Source organism: Ornithodoros turicata, chromosome 1 (assembly GCF_037126465.1).
Source record: "Ornithodoros turicata isolate Travis chromosome 1, ASM3712646v1, whole genome shotgun sequence".
NCBI lineage: Eukaryota > Metazoa > Arthropoda > Arachnida > Ixodida > Argasidae > Ornithodoros > Ornithodoros turicata.
The window spans coordinates 2201862-2219898 of NC_088201.1; the positions used below are offsets into that span (position 1 = coordinate 2201862).

Consider the following 18037-nt stretch of genomic DNA (forward strand, 5'->3'; position numbering starts at 1 on the left):
ATTGTTTAGAGCGTTCGCGTGTCCTGTGCTCACGAATATCACCCATAGATTTCTGAAGAAGTGATTCCCCCTTATGTAGCTCTCAGCGCCATTCTATATAAGCGATGGAAGCTCCAAAGAGAAGGCCGACCATGGCCCGAGAATTCGGATAACACGCGAGGAAAGGTGCTTTTATTTTTCTTCAAAATAATGCGCTACTTTACTGAGTTGCCATTCTTAAAAGGAACGCGTTCGAAATCCCGCGACTTCTGGATGGTTATTTCCTGCGAAGCTCTCCTTGGTCGAATAAGAGAGGTTGGGAAAATTTCCCCGGCCACCTTGCCAAGTTCCCACGGCGCACTTTGAGAAATAATTCTGCCGCTAGTTAATTGGATTTAAATTCCTGGCAGATTGGAGCGCTTTGTCGGAAACTGTGAGGTACGTTTCGATGGCAAAACTTGCTTGAACAGAACCTCGTAGTTTTATGACGAACGAAGGGCGAACGGAATGAAGAGAACGCTCGAGGAAGGTTTCCCGCTCATATATATACAACGGCCATTCGTAGAGATAAGCCGAATCGACATGTTTATATCTGGTGAGGTAAGCATGAGCCTTGGCGGACGTGACATCGTCTGTGTATGAACTAGAACGACGTCCCTGTCGGACGGAAAGACTAGGCCAACCGCAGGTCCGAATTGCTCTTTAGCGCCTCAACTATACGAGCAGCCCTTACCTCCCAGGTATCGCGTATGCCCCCGCGATTATTCGACTACACATTTCTGCCGTAGACATATCTATACATTGCATGCACTCTTTAATCGATGCTAAAGAGTGTAGGGGAGGAAAAGGGTGTGGCTACTGAGAGTTACAGTTACCATATGGCCTAAGTTACCTTCGCTCTTTCTCCCTGGGCGGGCCGGATCGAGGGCTATGTCGATCTCTAGTAGGAACAGAATCAGAGACCAATGGCTCATTTCCCAACATGACCTTTGCTTGGTTTCATGTAAGGGAAACTAAAAGGGAAACAACCATGCGTGTTTCATTAGGAGACATATGCGGAAGACTGTGAACCGCCGGCACAGGGTATACCGACTCCAAAGCAGCTCTCCTGTGCATTAAACACATCCGCGGTTCCCTTTCCTCAGTGGTGAGAGATTAGACTTTTTAGACTCGGAGGATGCCGAGATCCCGTGTAGTACTGACAGACCGTACAGGAGCGGACCACGTACCAGGGCTCGATGAATAGCCAAGAGAGATAGCGCATCGCAGCCCCACCTAAAGCCAGCGATGTGTCGCACTTCAGCAATCCCCCTGGAGAGTTTCGCCTCTGGGCCCGCTATATGTCTTCTTCACGAGAGTCGAGAGTCCAACGTAACACCCAAGAACTTTCATGAGGTGGAGTACTGGAGCTGTTGTCCAGCCACAGAAAGACGATATGGAAGCATGTTCTTTCGCGTGAAGGCGATAACGTCTGTATTCTCCCCACGAGATATATCTAAGCCTGCCATCAACAGGTATTGGTGTATGGAGTTGAGGGTTGACCACAGGCGTCGCTCAAGGGCTGGGCGAGATTTTCCGGTGGTCCAAAATGCAGATGTCGTCAGCATAAATAGAGAAATATACTTTCCTTCCGATGGGCTAAGCACACCTCCGTGTGGTATACCTCGTAGTCTGATGGAACGGGCGCGGATAAACAGGGTTCTGAGTTGAGTTGAGTTGAAATGGAGAAATATGCACTCATTACGAGAGCCGGCTACTCCAGATCACTTAGGAAAACACAAATGGCTATCTACAATAAAACCAATGAGTGACAGAGACTCTCAGTCAGGGTTCTACCGCGAAGGAAATCCGTGATCCAACGCGAGGCCCTTGATGGTAAAGAAGCACAAATCAAACGATACGCTCCGCAACTAACCCTCGATTTTTAAGGAATAGCAAGTCGGCCTGTGCCTGACGCTAACGTTTCTTCTTTTTTTTTTTTTTTCAATAAACATATCCCCCCCCCCCACACACACACAAACACCTCGATTGGCTACAATGTCTATTGGTTGGTTCAGCCACTTTCCGTCGTCACCGTGCCTCGCTGAGCAAAACGCAGGAGGTGACAAATGATACTTCTTGACGAGCTGTAGCCCTATGTATACATAACGTAAGAAACAAAAAGTTACTCGGGAAGTGTGAATTTTCTAACAATGTCGGCATACGGGAGACGAGAACGTGCCCTACAGGAGTGTCGCAGAATGTTCTCCATTCATACTGCAGATGTTGGGACGCGGAAGACAGGGACTGAAGGAAGCACACAAACACAAGCGTCACTCGCAACTAATATGTATTGCAGGCAAAAGGATGCTTTTAAAACACAACCGGTAGGCGACACGTGCCGGGTTATAAGCCTCAAACCGTGCTGATAGACGCACGGCAGCCAGTAGCATACTTTTGGCGGGGGAAGGCAAGTGTGTCAGTCAACCATCTCTAACACTTTCTGATAAAGAACTTGCCTTCCTAAGTACCTAATTACGTTCTTACTATCTACTGGCTGCCGTGCGTCTATCAGCACGGTTTGAGGCTTATAACCCGGCACGTGTCGCCTACCGGTTGTGTTTTAAAAGCATTCTTTTGCCTGCAATACATATTAGTTGCGAGTGACGCTTGTGTTTGTGTGCTTCCTTCAGTCCCTGTCTTCCGCGTCCCAACATCTGCAGTATGCTGTCTCACCAACTAGCCCAACTTTCTGCGCTTGTTCTCCATTCAACAACAGCGATTCAGTTTCTCCACTCCACAACGATTCAGTTTCAGATTATTTTACGACAAACAGAAAGAACAAGAACAAGTAACAACTGGGTCTGCAGGGCAAGCCCGTGGTGCAGTCCATTAGTCAAACATCGTACAACAAAATAATATTGTCTCGCTAGGAACAGCTACGAGTAACAGCACACACTACTGTACACGCACTACAACCATATTACTAAACAACAACAGCAACTTTAAACAGTTCCGACCTACCGTTCAAGAATTACAAGATCAAAAATTAAGAGTATATATACCATCACAAACGAACTGCTTGACATCCTGTTTAAATTAACGAATTGACGTGGCCTGTCGTATGATTAAAGGCAGCGAATTCCAAACTTTAGCACCATAAAACGCAAAAGCAAACGGAGCTGGGAGTTTAAGAATAAGATTGTCAGTTCGGAGTGAATATACGGAAGAGTGAAGATGCAGTGTAATTATGGATGAGTCACAGAGCGCATTTATAAATCTATAACACCATCTCCCGTGGCGTAGTGGTTAGGGTGGCTGCTTTCCACGCCGAGACTGGGAGGTGACACGGGTTCGAATCCTGTCACCCGCTGTGCTGTCTGAGGTTTTCCCTGGGTTTTCCCCAGGACTTTCCAGACGAATGTCGGCGCAGTTCCCCTTGAAGTCGGCCCAGGACGCACACTAACCCCCCTGTCCCTCACTCCTTCCTGCTGTCCTCTCTCCATCTGTCCACGTCTGTACGCCGCTCATAGCCACAGTTGCTTCGCGGCGCCAACGCGGAATTTTAAAAAAATCTATAAACAAAAATTGAAAGTTTTATGAAGGTTGAAAATATCGCAATTCAAAAGCATGTTCGTAGACCTATGCCTCAAATCCCAACCTCTGAGCACAGCTATCATTTTTTTTTTACGCCATGCACAACGCGCACATTATCCCCGCTAGTATACATATGTTAAGAGTGGGGTGTGTTTACTTGCTTTAATAGGATTAATCCGAAATGTCCGAAAAAGGTGGTAAGAAGGCCTCTTGGCAGTCGTGGCCATCTTAAGAACTGATGACATACCGTGTCAACTTTCAAGCCGACCAATGGCCTAGATCCTCACAGACTAATCCTCTGATTAGCAGACGTCAGAACAATGACGCTTAATTAGGGAGTTTCTTGGTCACGTCATGTCATAGCCGACCGTCGCAAGGCTGTCTTACCAATAATCGGATATGTCTCAGATGTTCAGAGTAATAAGCCACAGAATAAAATAAAATAAACTTATTTGGGGCGATGAAAATATCGTTGACTGCACACTCACGTGGGTGGGACTAAAATCTACGTTGTCCGATTGCGATGTATACTGTATACTATAAAGGCCGTAAGTACAGGACGTCCGTAGTATGCTTGCCGATAAACATTGCACTATGCGGGTATCAAAATACCGAATCGGCAGTCCGATGGATGGGATGGTAATGTAGAATGGGAATAAACATCTCAAAAGTATCGAGCCAGCTATCGGACTTTGTTCTCGACCAGGTTCACAACATTTCTGCGGAGCAAAAGCACGACCTGCTGGATTATAGCGACGATGTCAACAACAACAACTTTGTTTTATGATGATGACTGGACGACAATGTCAAAATCAGCAACTCCTATGCAGAATCCCGCATGATCCGCTAGGGGCTCTATGCGTGCACTGGGAGGAGCCTAAAAATGAGCGCCACCTGTCAATTAAACTTTTCATTGGTTGCTGTTTTCGATGGGGGCCCGCCATGACACCAAAATTTCCCCAACGTGAATCTGTAGCTTGGAAAGATGAAGCTTCCCTTCTGCGCCGGGTTGACCCCGAACTAGCCCTGGTCCTCCCAACATCCATGCCACGGCAGCTTACGTCATTGTTTCACAGGCTCCGGCTCAATGTACCATACAGTGCAAGACTCCTGTACAGGCTTGGGAAGGCGGACTCTCCTAATTGTCCAGTCTGTGGCTCAATCGAAGACGTCGAACATATTATAGTTACGTGCCCAAGATACTCTGAGTGTCGTGACAGACTTGTAGCCGCGTTAGGCCGGGTTGACAATCGACCCTTCGGAGTGCAGAAGGTGCTGGGCCCATGGTCACCGAGCACTCAACTGCCAGCTTTGCGAGCCGTTACATAGTTTTTAAGGGACACCAAGCTGTTAGACGGGCTATGACCCTGTCTGTGGCGTTCGTCGCCGCTTCGCGACATCTCCAGTGGGTGTGGGTGGATGTGTCTGGCATTCCTTTCCTTAGGTGATCTGGGGTAGCCGGCCCTCGTGATGAGGGCTACAATCCCCATTTTTTTTCTTTCAATCATCATCATCATCATGAAGCGAGGATTTCGTGACGGTTTTTCTTTTTTCATAAATTACTTTTATTTCATTCTATGAGTATATATCATTTTTTAACTATCCGCAAATCTAATTTAACCGCCAAATTTAACTATCAGCTTCAATTTCCGGCCCGTTATCATAGCTTACGCGAAAATGATATATTTCGTCGCGTTAGCCCCGCGATCACGATCACGGAAAGCGGCAGCTGTTTGGGAGCTTTGCTGACTCAGCTGGGGAGACACTTTCCGTGACGGTCTGCAAATTTGGGTGCGAACTGTTTCGAGAAAGCTTATTACAGACAATGGACACAGTTTTGAACAGGTTTGAAACTGGCCTGTACCACGTGCATTCAATGAACGCGCGTTGTCGCGAAACCTTTGTTGAAACATCTTTGTGGCGCCAGCATGTTCCCTTCCCTCCGCGGCGTCTTTTTAACTCGTACCGTCGGGTTCTGGCGACGGGAACCGGAAAAAATGTTCCCGGAAGCAATGTCCCCTGGAAAAAATGTCCCCTGAGAAACATCCACTTTTGGTACGCGTGGAATTTTTGCGAAATCCCCGGTTGCGATATTGCCGGTCTCGAAGTCCTCGGACTCAAAATAAATACTAAAGTATCTAACCACTTATTCAGTGTTTTTACTTGGAAAGCTTCGGCCACTTTCACTTACGATTTCGCGTAGAGAATACACTGCAATCAGTTGTCACGTTTGTTGATACAACGTGCACACTTGGCTGGGATATTCTTATTTTTTCTTTCTTCTTATACTAAGAAGTATATCTTGCGTGACGTCACACTGACTGGTGTGCAATCAGAACGCCGGGATTTTGCGACTGTAGATTTTAGGCACCAGCTCCGGTGGCGCAGCGGTAACGCGTGCGCTTGGAGACTGGGAGGTCCGCCGTTCGAATCCGCGGGCCGTCTGTGCCGTCTGGGGTTTTTCCTGGGTTTCCCTCAGAGGTGTAATAGGCGTATGCCGGCACAATTCCCCTGAAGTCGGCCCATGAACGCAGCTATCCTCCCCCCGAGCGGATTCCGCTCGGTCTTCCACTTCACCCTTTCCTCTCCACCACCTTTCCCTTCCCGAGAAACATGCCGCCTAATCAGGCAGGCAGACCTCTCGGTTCCTCCCAACGACACTCCTCCTCCTCCTCCTCCTCCTCCTCCTAGATTTTAGGCCTGATGACACAGCTATCCTTTCAGGTTTGAGGGAATTAAGAGCGGGACGTACATTTTTCTGTACCAGCTCGCGTGGAGTAGGATGAACGCCTTTCACGCCAAGACTGGGACGTGGCGCGGGTTTGAGTCCCCGTGCCGGCTGTGCTGTCTGAGGTTTTCCCTGGGTTTTCCGTCGGACTTTCCTGACGAATGTCGGCACACCTAGCCCTGAAGTCGGCCCTGGACGCATACTAACCCCCTGTCACCCTCCCTCCTGCTGTCCTCTATCCACGTCTGTACGCCGCGTACAGCAACAGTTGCCTCGCGGCGCTAACACGGGAAAACACATTCTCCGCTAATTAACACAAATGTGAAATGTCACAGAAAGGCGTACGCCGCCCAGTTTCAACAAATCAGGAGAGAAGATGTCATTCGGAATGGGTAGGAGCATGTCAAGTTCCTTTTTTAAAAGTGCGCGGATCGACGTGCAGGGTGATGTGTGAAAAGGAAAATAAAATGGGGGGGGGGGGGGAAGCAACACAATTTACAGGCAAAAATGTATTTCAATATGTCTAGCGGTGTCACGCGTTGCCTCTCGGGAGCCCCATGACTGTACAGGCCGCTTTATTGCGAGACACAACGAAGTAAATTCGCAAAAACTGACTCTGGTCACCCACAGCGACTTCCTAGGCAAATAAATGCTACGTGTGAATAGTCATTTTAAAACGGAATTGAATACGAATATATTGGAATATAAACATGTACGTTATGCGTAAGTATTACGCTCACTCTGTTTTATGCCCTCCATGAGCCGGCCTTACGTGTGCAGCTTCGGGACTATTCAGATATATTCGGTTGAGAAGAAACATCAATTCGATTTGGAATTCGAACATTGAATTCCATATGGGAAATGGAATAGGATATACGATTACTCGCTTCGGTGCTCAAAAATCCAAATATTCGCACCGTCCTAGTAAAAAGTCGACGTCCGAAGTCAACCAGTCCACGCGTACCAAAAGTGAATTTTCCTCGGGGGACATTTTTTCCGGGGACATCTCTTCCAGGAGAAATTTTTACCGGTAACAATTTTTGCGGGGGCATTTCTTCCGGGGACATTTCTTCATGAACCCTCTGGCGTCGTACGCGCCGCTGGTGATTCGCTCAGGCTGCACCGCTCGGGCCGGCCGCTGTTCTCCATCGCCGTGTGTATTCACGTCCGCTCGGAGAGTTTCTTCTGCACAGAGGTCGTTCGTTTCCTACGTGCGTGCTACGTGCTAGAGCCCTGCACGGGCCCAGGTCCCCGACTCGGGCCGCGCCGTTCCCGGACCGAGAAAAGACGTCTGCACCGCAGGCCAGGCCGGGACGATAAACATGTTTCCGAGATGAAAGTCACTGAAAAGGTTAGCCAGCTGTAGGGATCGAACCCACATCTTCTGGATTGCCGGTCCAGGGCTCTACCAATTGAGCTAAGCTAACACGCCTCTCCAGCGACTTTCGGGGTGCGTCATCTGAAGGGACGACAAACCAGCCACTCACTCACACTCACCCTCCTTTCACTCTTACATTTTCGCTCACTCATACACACATTCATACGACGGAAATCGACGCAAGCGGCACCTGTTGAACAAGAGATAAACTGATGTTCCGAGGCTGGAACAACATAGAAGGGACAGATACAAACAAAGCCTCAAATTGCCTAAGAAATCAACGATGAAAGATGAAAGTCACTGAAAAGGTTAGCCAGCTGTAGGGATCGAACCCACATCTTCTGGATTGCCGGCAATCCAGAAGATGTGGGTTGGATCCCTACAGCTGGCTAACCTTTTCAGTGACTTTCATCTTTCATCGTTGATTTCTTAGGCAATTTGAGGCTTTGTTTGTATCTGTCCCTTCTATGTTGTTCCAGCCTCAGAACATCAGTTTATCTCATGTTTCCGAGAGTCTGGCTCGGCCGGGTCACGCAGCTAATCCCACACAATGGAGGTCTGTTAGTTGATATCATCACGCGCTTCCGTCATTTCTGTGCATATATTTGCAAAAACAAGCAAAGGACACTGCATTATGGGTATGATTCGACCCTCTAGAACATTCTCAAAGCCACTTCACATTGCTCCTCACATATTTCACAATCACGGCCGACGGAAAAGTCGTCCCGTGCAGGGTTTTACTTGGCGCCGCTTGCCCTTTCCACCGCACCCGCATGTCACTCGCTGTTCACGTAGACAGCACCAACGTCCACTCTCCCACCTTGCTTGTTTGGTCTCTCCCTCTTCCTCCTCTCTAGATCGGAGAAGCGAAGGGATACAGCTATACAGCGATCCCCCGAGACCTTCCCATCAACAGCCACCGCTGTAAAACGCCTAAAATGCTACCGAATCTTATTTATATATACAGCTTTTCTCATTTGTTATACCATCGGCTTATGTTGCGTAACGAATAGACCATACCGGCAGCCAACCGTGTACCAGACGGCGTTGATGAAAGTGGCCGCAAAATTCATTTGTTTGGTGTGCCGCTAGGGATACTTGTTTCAATCCAGTCCAGTTTCCCTAAAGTTGTGGCATCCAGTAAATAAAGGCCAGACTCCCTTTTTATTATACACGGCTCTGCTCCGCGAGATCTTGGTCGTGATTGGACAGAACCCATGTCTCATCCCTCTCCCCCGTGAAGCCGGTTCAGGACGCGATAGTCGTGGCGTTGCCCGCCTGGGACTACGGCAAGCACTTGCACTCTCGTGGGACACGCAACAACAGCGTTCTTTTGAGATTATGATGGTGGGTGGTTTTTTTCTTTTAAAATCAATCAATCATGATGGTGGGGACGTATGTCCGATGCAGTCCAAAAAGGTCAATACAGCTTTGAACTTACCAAATGAATCGCATTATTAATGACAATGTGCCGGTGGTATGAGTTGGAAAGCTGTAGAACAAAGCCCCGAGGTTTTCATTTTTGCAAATTACAGACCTCAGACGGCTTTGGTCGATAGTTTTGTAATTTAAACCACGGCCACACGTTTTATTAATTAATGAGATTGATTCATAAACTCATTTAGGCTAGCACTATACGTCGAAATTAAATAGTATAGATCAAATCGCTAACAGGTACATGCAGTGCAGTTTTGGAAGGAAAAGCACAATTTAGACTTATGAACATGCACAATTGCGCATGTACAATGAACAATTTACGTGCAAGTTTATTATTTTTATTATTTGTCCGTTGCCGATAAATGCTCTCAGAGAAGCACAAATGCCTGTCTCGTTTGTTTGTTTTGGGTTGTTTGTTTGTTTGTTGTTTTGTTTTGGGAGTAGCAGAACTTGTCAGGAGTCAAGTTCAATTTCTCCCTGGTTTTCTTTTAAATAATCAATCAATCAATCATCCTGTCTCGTAGGTGGATTTTCGGCTAGGCGGACATTCTGTCGACAAAATTATGGAACTACAAGAACTAATTACCTAAGATCCTTTAATTATCTTTTTCATTATAGGTTTTCAGACAAAGAAGTGCGACATTGCAAAATCGGAGCTGCCATTATCCAAAGCCACAATATATATAAAAAAAACACGAAACAAGCAATATACGTTGAAATATTCATCACCGGATTTTAGTTCATTTGCGGCTCTTTTGCATGGTATAAAATTTGGCCAAGTCGTTATGATACGGCGTTTTGGGATTTCTAAAATAGGGTGGCCTTAAATATGACTGGAACCAATTCTGTTATCTCGCATTTCCCAAGAACGTTTTAGCGAAAGGTTACTTACACATATTTTAGGTAGTCAGTAATCGAGGATTTATACCTTCTCCGTCAGAGTGTTCGCCCGGCGGTCCGCAAAAACGGCATATGTTGCATAATGTAAAAAACCCCGAGACTATAGGGAACACGAAGGGACAGACACAACACGTGCCTTCGTGTTCCCTAGTCTCGGGGTTTTTTACATTATGCATCATCTCCACCAGCTCGCTTGCTTCCTAGCCATTTTTTTCACGGCATATGTGCTGCTTTCGTAACCTTTTAATAAAATCGGGCAAACAAGTGCATCTTGCGAACTTTGTAACACTATTTACAGGAAGGCTAATAGTGGCTCAAACAGTTGGGTACGTTTTTTTACTGATTGCACTTTTTCCCTGACCAATATTTCACTATTCTGATTTCGCGAAAAGGAGCACGCATCTGCATGGCGACATAAAACTTGATTATCCTGCAGTCACCAAATGCACAGACGTCCAGAGAATTATTTTTAATTAAAATGACGCAGCACCCGATGCAGCATCGATGCAAAGGCAATATACGTGAGGGAAGATCCGACATCCCGAGCGGACCACGTGACGGCGTACTGCTCCAAAGTAGAAATTCATTTGAGCGTACGCTGTCGCCTTTTGCGTATACGTAAGGGTGACAGCGTACGTTATACTGAAACTCTCTAATAGAGAGTCTTAATGTATCGTACGCAACCGTCTTTGCGTGCGTTAGGAATAGCGTTGGTGGTTCTGCGCACGCGCAAAACATAAAGAGAGCCACTACGCTATCCCTTACGTACGCAAAGACGGTTGCGTACGATGCACTAAAGCGTGAAGCTACCGGAACCATTGGCATAACTCCGGATCTTATCTGTTGCGGTTATCGACGGCCTACTAACACTCACTCGAATTTTGGGGGAACACCTTTTTGCCAATACAGAACGCATCCAGGTAGGTCATTTAGTATGGAAGGAACAAGTCTTTGAAGGCAAAAACATAAAAAGAGTTGTTTTTTTTTTTTTTTTTTTCAATCAAGAAATGCGCGCCCATCTTTTCCGCTTAGGATATGATGCTTCGAGAGGGTCTCCCGTTTTGGAAATCTCCCGGGGAGAACATTTCTGCTCGTTTGACTCTCTGCCACAAATAATACCGCCCCACATACACCGATTTCTCCAGTTCTGCGCGTTATTTTTAAAGAAGATTAAATTAATTTTGCCGAGAAGGGAGTCCTTGGAAGGCATTGAGGGGAGGGGACAATTTTACTACCCAAGATGGGATTAGTATCGACGTATAATCCATTTGGTAGTTTTTATGGCAGTTGTTATTGTACGTGTTTGAAACGATGAAAGATGAAAGTCACTGAAAAGGTTAGCCAGCTGTAGGGATCGAACCCACATCTTCTGGATTGCCGGTCCAGGGCTCTACCAATTGAGCTAAGCTAACACGCCTCTCCAATGACTTTCGGGGTGCGTCATCTGAAGGGACGACAAACCAGCCACTCACTCTCACTCACCCTCCTTTCACTCTTACATTTTTGCTCACTCATACACACATCTGAAGGGACGACAAACCAGCCACTCACTCTCACTCACCCTCCTTTGAGCAAAAATGTAAGAGTGAAAGGAGGGTGAGTGAGAGTGAGTGGATGGTTTGTCGTCCCTTCAGATGACGCACCCCGAAAGTCACTGGAGAGGCGTGTTAGCTTAGCTCAATTGGTAGAGCCCTGGACCGGCAATCCAGAAGATGTGGGTTCGATCCCTACAGCTGGCTAACCTTTTCAGTGACTTTCATCTTTCATCGTTGATTTCTTAGGCAATTTGAGGCTTTGTTTGTATCTGTCCCTTCTATGTTGTTCCAGCCTCAGAACATCAGTTTATCTCTTATTCCTTTGGTAGTTTTTATGGCAGTTGTTATTGTACGTGTTTGAAACGCTTTCACTTACGCGTCTTTTTAATGACATTCAGAGACTGTTGAGGGTCTGGCATGTGTACTCGGATATGTAAGGGTCACTACAAGAGTTTCTCCATCGCCAAATGGTGCGTGACACTCATTTGGTTATGTCGCAAAGCTGTGAAACAAAACACTCAATGAAAACCAATCAAGCAATTAGGTGATCTATATGACGGGTCTTTCAAGAAACAACGCTGCAGAGGTTGCGAACCAATTCGCTGGGTCAGCCCAAGACCATTCACCGAGATGGAGCCAATGTGACATCATGTACAAGTCTGGGACGTCACGTCACATGTCAGAGTGAGGGGTCCAACTACGTTCCATCCAAGAGCAGCATAGTTCACTGCCAGAGGTGGGGAAGAATGCATTACAAAGTAATGCATTACCGGTAATGCATTACTTTTGAGTAATGGGTAATGGTAATGAATTACGTTTTGCCAGCAAGTAATGAGTAATGGTAATGCATTACATTTCGACTGAGTAATGCAGGGTGGCATTACTCATTACTTTTGTCGAATGTTCATTCGCCACGTGAAAATTGGGAACATCCAGGTTCTCTTCAACCCGCCTTTAACAATGAGCACAGGGCAACAAGGAAAGAGAAAGGCGCAGCCTGGGGAATTCTGCAAGAGTTCAACAGTCGGCGGTGTGTGTCACAAGTGTCTACATGATGATATCATTTGAAGTAAAGGAAAATCAATGAAATAGAAACATAACCTCTATGAGGGTAATGCGTAACAATTGCTGTAGGGATTCACTGTTTTGGTATGGTACCGTGTTAGCTTCTCTTGTGCTGTCAGAGGTAGTTTCTCTGCCAGGACAGAGCTGTAGGCTGGGCCTGATCCGCCGGCTCCATAATGCTAGAAAAGGCATCATCTGCAATAAATCTTATCTATAGCTTTTGCCTATCAGACTCTCTTCTTAGTGGCACCGATTTGGGGATACTCGGGTGGCTATTGCCTATAGCAAAAAAAGTAAGGAAAAACCTTATGCATAGCACCTTTGAGGCTTATGCCCTAAAACGTAAATGTAATGCCAGAGTAATGCCATTACTTCGTTAAAGTAATGGCATTACTAATGTATTACTATTATCCAAAAAGTAATGAGTAATGTAATGCATTAGTTTTTTATACAAGTAATGAGTAATGGTAATGCATTACAAAATAAAAGTAATTTCCCCACCTCTGTCACTGCACAGTATTTCTCCTCTTATTTATCAGTGTACGCTGCGCTGGTGAAGAAAAAGTCGGATGCGTTCGAAACGACCAACTTTGATTTTGCGTCAGAAAGCTGCTGCCTATAACTGTGACCAATTCGTGGATCCTTCCGCTATCTGTTTAGTAAATCTCTCCCGTACGCACGGGACCTCATCCCGAAAATGGACTTTCCAAAAGCTCTCTATGGGCTTACCGTTTTTTCTCGTATGAGATGCGTGCCATCAAAATCAAGTTTACTTGGCACTTGAAAAACTTGCGCTCGAAAAAAAAAAAAAAAAACGTTATGGTGATAGCTGATTGGCTTAACATATGAGAGGTATTGCGTTCAAGAAAATGGATGTTGTTACTCGCTTGTGGATTCTTCTTTGGTAAACGACCATTTTTTGCGTTCGGTCGGGAAATCTCTGATAGCTTGAGGAGGGCAAACTTATTCAACTCTTACGTTTTAAAATATTACATTACGAAGCCGTGACGCGAATAATACACCCGCGTATATTTTCTTTCGCAATATGTCTGGAGGAGCCCTCAAATTTGATTATTGCGACTAAGACGAAGAATGGAATGAAAATTTTATGTACCTGAGGGAAATTTGATCCCTCCAAGTCTGCGTAATTTGGACCTCGCAGCTGATTTGATGCAAGAGGATTTTTTTTTTAATTCCGTGTCAGAGCCGCGAAGCAGCTGGAGCTATGACGTGGACGGACGGATGGAAGGAGCGGGGAGATATTACATTGTCAAAGTTCCACTTGTCCGAAGATGATGATAATGAGCGAGACTCGTTGGTCTAAAATATGGGGATTTTAAATTCCCATCTTCTTTTTGTTCTGTTTCGATTTTCTTTTCGACGTTCTTTTTTTGCGATTTTCCATTCCATCTGAGGTGCAACATCTGCAACCATGCTTTGGTGGGGAACGGTGCTATAGGAGGTGAAAATCGTGTTGGCTGAAACTCAACATGGTGGCACAACTTTGTCGGTATATGTGCGTTCTTTTATCATGTTGGTGCGGATCAGCATTTCAACAACTACCTCGATTAGAGAGAGAGAGAAATACATGATGACGATTATATGGGGATGACTTCCGCTCATTGAGCAGAATGCTACCCCACTGCTATTGGGGGAAAATGAGAGGATGGTGATGAGGATGATGCTACCTCGATTAATTAACAACACTTGCGATCGAAACACGCTTTTAAACGCTATTAAACACGCAAGCGATACGGATGCAGTGTTGGTCGTATTCCTCTCCGCTGCGTAGTTCGTATCCTTTAAATATTCTGTATAGCCGCCATTTGTAAATCAATTAAATGCATTTTCTATCGACACACGAATGCTGAATAGAACAATTTACACTTTGCGCACCCGTTAGGGTGTAAAATGGGTGTAATATGCGGATAACAGCCAGCTTTTTTCAGTTACATCCTATAGTCAGGCTATACGAGGGTGTTTTATGGGTGTACATTAGAAACGCACCCTAAGAACACCCTAAAAGCACTCTATGAAAGCACTGACTGCGGGTGTCCGAATTCCCACGATTGTTGCAGTGCACCTGTGCTGTCCTTCTTACACGCTATAATTTCGTACAAATTTGCACCTAAATGCATGTCCTATAATCACTGGCGCTCACACCGGTCTCGGTAGCTCAGTCGCTAACGTGTCGGCTCGCTGATCTCAAAATCGTGGGTTCAATACCGGCTGAGGACGACAGTATTTTGGGGGAGGGAAACATTTCCTCACGGCACGTCACGTTTTACGAACGTATCACAATTGGCATTTTTGACGTAAAATGTTTGGTAATGATAACAATGATGGAAAAGAGCGCAATTTAATTACTTTTTTAACGAAAAATGGCTACTTCTATAAAGAGCGGGAGCGCATCTTGCTCGGTGCTCTCATACAAACACATTCATCATGACGAACGGGTATATTCACGGTTTTCACCAAGCTGTACCGTCGGAACAAAACTGTCGCTACGTTGGAAGGTGTTGTTTTAGGAAAATTTAATGAGACAGGTATGAGACAGGTATGGTCACATGTTCACAGGATGACGCAACGAAGGTGTTACCCGTCGTAAATATCCGAGCGATAGAAAGAAAACGAGGAGATCTAAACAATTAAACATCAGTTTCCCTCTGTTCATTTCGTCCTTCTCTTTGTTCCGACAGACTAGCTCACACCGCCGTATGGCAGCTCACGCGTGGCTTCCCTTATCTGACTTTTATCTGGCAGCGCATCGGCGTGTCGCGTCGTACGTGTTCTGCAAGCGCTTTTTTCTCTTTTTTTTTTTCTGTACACAACACTGCCATCTCTAACATTCGCGTGAAATGGGCTCAACTTGGAACAATACATTCGTCGTTGGAACAATGTATTTCGTTGCCCAACTACATCCCGCTTGATCCATAACTAGGGTTTGCCACCTTTCGTAGTGAAAAATACCGCCTGAGGGAGAGGAGGTGGAATAGAGGGAAAGGGTGAAATGCTCGCGAGAAAGGGAAGTGGGTGAGGGGTGGAAATGCACACACAGAAAACCAGAGAGAGAGCTCAAGACAATAGGAGGAAACGTGTTCCTGTGTGTAATATTAATAATAATAATAATAACTAAGGAAACAACTGGTGACTGCGCGGAGTTGGGTCTGTGCTCCAGATTTATTCAAGCTGTAGTGGAATGTTGAAGGGAAAAGCCCGGAAAAGCCCGCCCTATGAAAGGTGTTGAGCCGCAAATACCGGCAAAAGGCTGCCGGTATCACCCTCCTACCGGCAACCGGCAGAGCGAGCAAATAACCGGCCTGATGGCAACCCTATCCATAACCCGAAGGCAAGAGGAGAGTGCCGTACCCCCCGTGACCTCTAACCTGTAACGCTTCGCGATCTGCAACTCCTCAGTCTTTTGCGTGCTTGTGTACCGGCGAGCGACGACATGTTGCTTTGGCGTCTCGAGTTCTGCTGGGAAACGGAAAACTGTCAACAGCTATAACGGTAAGGAACACCAACCGCTTCGTTCATCTTGTACAATTTGCGCTATTCTATCTTTGTGAAATGACCACGTTTATATCTCGAATGTGCATATCATTGGGCAACACGGATGGATGCATGCTCTCCCGTAAACTTCAAATTTATCGTCATCATGATGTACTGTGCTGCGCAGCCCAAGGAATGCATTGATAGCACTTACCGCATTTCGTGGCAGTATCGTCGACGCATCTTCGTAGTGCGATTATAAGGCTAGGGTTCATTCTGATTACTGCGCGCAGGTGCAGGGAAAGAATAGTCACATGGCGCTGTGGTTTTAAACCGTACTTGTATACCGGGTGTCCCAGAAAACGTGTCATTGAATTACAATAATCATAATAATAATTTAAAAAAAACTACGCCACATAGAATCATGCGGTCAACGGCGTTTGTTTGTTCTTGTTCCGGATGGCAGTGATGTTTGCAAGAGTAAAGAAGAGTAAATCTTACGCTACATACGAGTGATCTTAGAGTGCACAGGAGAACACAAGCGTTCCTCCGTTGAAAAGGAATATAAAGCAAAACTTCATTTTTATGCGGCAAAATAATCCGTGGAACCGCAAAAAAAAAAAGGAAGTAAAATATGAAAATGGAAAACTAAAGCATGTGTGCCTTTCAGTATATTGCCACCAGTAATGATAAACAGGCGCGCGAGATGTCACGTTTATCGCGTGCCATGTTGTTACTTTGTTATCCCTGTCTTATCGAGAGTGTTCGGGGGGCGTTTCCGTAGTCTGTAGCCTGGAACTCGGGCGCTCGCTCGGGGTTGGTTGTGTTTCTGCCATCGTCAAGCTGGCGAGTTGTCGGCTGCCCCATTATACGACCGGCGGCTTCATCCTGTACTGTCTCAACGTGAGTTCTGTACGTAACAATATTCCTTCTTTATCACGTAATAAGTAATTAAAAGTCACTCACCACACTGTCAAACAGAATGATTGTTTGCCGTCAATGAAGGGAACGACGCAAAAAAGCATCTTGTCTTGCGAGAACAGAAAGGACAAACCCGAGTGATCGTGTTGCCTATTGCAGTTTCTTTGCATTCCCAATTTTCACTGTTGAACAACATAGAGTTCTTGGTAACTCGACAACATTTCAAGCCTCTCAACGATGGATCTTCAAAATTGTCCATTCGAGGCACAAACATTGTTTTTTTCTTATATTATCCGACTTTTGCCCGCGGTCCCAGTTGGGTACATGAGTACCTGACGAGAAGGTATTAGAACCAAGTACTTTAAGAGGAATACAAAGTATACAATTTGGAATGTTCTTGAAGTAAAGTACTCAGAAACGGAGCAGTAGTAGTATGCAGACTTGTGCCCGTTACTCGAAAAAAGTAATTGATTACCGTTACAGTTACTTCTGTGGAAAAAGTAATTGATTACCATTACCAATTACTCGACTTCAAATGTAATTGAGTAACGAGTAGAAAAGTAACGCGTTACATCGGTCGTTACTCCGCATTCACGCAAATTATAACCGTCTTTGTGTGCCTCAGAAAAAAAAAAAAAAAGGTTCAACAGCCGAACAGCTGAAATAACAAGACAAACAAAAACATGTAGGACAAGGAGATCGCCGAAGAAGGCGGAAGACGGATCGCGGAAGACGTTGACCCGATTGTGGAAGAGCATTGCGTGGAACTTCCCCATGACTCACTAAACCTCCAAAGCTTCAGGTACCATCACACTGGTGTAGGAAGAGATTAGGGAGAGAGAGACTGAAATTCCAGAGCGTTATTACGATGACCTCCGCTTGCTATAGTAGAACAGCCCAAGAAAGGCTGATGGCACCAGGGGTTTGACTTGGGGCAGAACATCTGAAAGATAAGCCAATCTCTGCCGGAAAAGTAATCAATTACTGAGTAATCGATTACTCAGAAAAGTAATCGATTACTCGAAA

General features: G+C 45.7%; 1 protein-coding gene across 7 annotated transcripts in view; it reads left to right on the top strand.

Annotated features, from left to right (window-relative positions):
- Positions 1-18037, top strand: part of LOC135377295 (complexin-like) — a 495185-nt gene that overhangs the window by 70774 nt on the left and 406374 nt on the right. For 3 of the 7 annotated variants that reach the window (XM_064609615.1, XM_064609613.1, XM_064609620.1), the window contains exon 1: positions 16881-17002. The exons of the other annotated variants lie outside the window; for them this stretch is intronic. The gene's annotated coding sequence lies outside the window, so the exon portion shown is untranslated. Of the gene's footprint in view, positions 1-16880; positions 17003-18037 lie in introns of those variants that run through there. 7 annotated transcript variants of the gene reach the window in all.